Below are 2,395 nucleotides of genomic sequence, written 5' to 3'. Positions count from 1 at the left end.
TATTAAGACGTTGAAGTCAGAACTGGGTGAAAAATGACCACTTAGTTTAAAGATCTAATCCTTCAGCCTGCGTCTGTCTCCTGTGTCGTGACGGAGTGGTGTTTCTGGGCTGTGGTGGGAGACACACGCTGTGTTAATTCTTAGCTGACAAGTGTCTAATTTAACAGTGATTGTGATTCCAGAATCTTCTGTTGGGTCTTTCAGCACTTTCACATGAGTACACCGTATATTTCAAATGGCATCAAATATTTTAGTGAGTAAAGAGATGATGAATCAGTTGAATTGGCAAAGCTGAATATGTATATATGAACGTCAGTATATAAACATGTGAGTATATATCTAGACATGGTTGTGTGTTTTTTGTGTATGTGTCTACATGTGGTTGTATGTATGTATGTGTGTACATTAATACCCGAAACGTTGCTCTCATGACTCTGGGACTTCATAAATTCACGTATTTTTACCTTATTGTAAGCAAAGGAAAATGATAATCAGTGTCTCATAACATGCTCAACAAGAGTTGAGTTTAAATTAATCTTATTGTACGGGTACAAGATGGCTGTCGGGAGACATACATGCATGTACGTATTTTGGGGACATACAGTATTTAGGGTTTAACATATGAACACAGGTCTGTATTGGCCTTTGTTAGTTGTCCGTCAAAAATTCACTCATTTTTGTTCTCTTGAGGTATACAGCTTGTGTCAGTTATGTGGGTGTCTATGTTGGTTAGTTTTATATTTCAGGGCTTGATTTGTAGCCGTGCGTGTGTGTGTGTGTGTGTGTGTGTGTGTGTGTGTGTGTGTGTGTGTGTGTGTGTGTGTGTGTGTGTGCACATGCTGGAATGATTCTGTCATGTCTACTCAGTGGGGATCAGGCGGTCAGCCATGAAACATTTTTTAAAAATGTTTTATTGTTGTTTTTAGAATTATTACAGTTAGTTATTTACTCTCTCTCTCTCTCTCTCTCTCTCTCTCTCTCTCCCTCCCTCCCTCTATCTTATCCTCCCTGTCTCCCTCCCTCCCTCTCTCTTTCTCATCCCTCCCTCACTCTATCACTCTCTCTCTCCCTCTTTGTCTTTCCATCTCCCGGGTCTCCCTCCCTCCCTGTCTCTCTTTCCCTCCCTCTCTCTCTCCCTCGCTCTATCACTCTCTCTCTCCCTCTTTGTCTTTCCATCTCCTGGGTCTCCCTCCCTCCCTGTATGAGTGGTTAACTCAACGGGTTGGCTGTGTGGCTACGTGGCTACAGTACAGTCAGAACTACAGTCAACATTACAGTCAACAGTACAGTCAACATTACAGTCAGCACTACAGTCAACAGTACAGTCAGCACTACAGCCAACAGTACAGTCAGAACTACAGTCAACATTACAGTCAACAGTACAGTCAACATTACAGTCAGCACTACAGTCAACAGTACAGTCAGCACTACAGCCAACAGTACAGTCAGAACTACAGTCAACAGTACAGTCAGCACTACAGCCAACAGTACAGTCAGCACTACAGTCAACATTACAGTCAACAGTACAGTCAACATTACAGTCAACAGTACAGTCAGCACTACAGTCCACATTACAGTCAACAGTACAGTCAGCACTACAGTCAACATTACAGTCAACAGTACAGCCAACAGTACAGCCAACATTACAGCCAACAGTACAGTCAACAGTACAGTCAGCACTACAGCCAACATTACAGCCAACAGTACAGTCAGCACTACAGCCAACATTACAGTCAGCACTACAGCCAACAGTACAGTCAACATTACAGCCAACATTACAGTCAACACTACAGCCAACATTACAGTCAGCACTACAGCCAACATTACAGTCAACACTACAGCCAACAGTACAGTCAGCACTACAGTCAACATTACAGTCAGCACTACAGCCAACATTACAGTCAGCACTACAGCCAACAGTACAGTCAGCACTACAGCCAACATTACAGTCAGCACTACAGCCAACAGTACAGCCAACATTACAGTCAGCACTACAGCCAACCAATACAGCCAGCACTACAGCAAACATTACAGTCAACATTACAGTCAGCACTACAGCCAACATTACAGTCAACATTACAGCCAACAGTACAGTCAGCACTACAGGCCAACAGTACAGCCAACATTACAGCCAACATTACAGCCAACAGTACAGCCAACAGTACAGTCACTACAGTGAGCTTCACGGCGCTTATGGACTGGGGGGAGAGTGTAAACGGCGAACACATGAGGATTTGTGCAGAATATTTCAGCCTCTCGCTGCTTTGGAAAGTCCCCAACAGTGTCTCACTAAATGTGACCTAACACACACGCTCACACACTCATAAACACAGACTTTAATGAAACTCTCTGTTGTTTGTTTATGAATGAGATTGTGTGTGTGTGTGTTGTCTTA

The sequence above is a fragment of the Brachyhypopomus gauderio genome, unplaced genomic scaffold, assembly GCF_052324685.1.
Source record: "Brachyhypopomus gauderio isolate BG-103 unplaced genomic scaffold, BGAUD_0.2 sc54, whole genome shotgun sequence".
Taxonomy (NCBI): Eukaryota; Metazoa; Chordata; class Actinopteri; order Gymnotiformes; family Hypopomidae; genus Brachyhypopomus; species Brachyhypopomus gauderio.
This window is presented reverse-complemented; position numbering follows the sequence as displayed.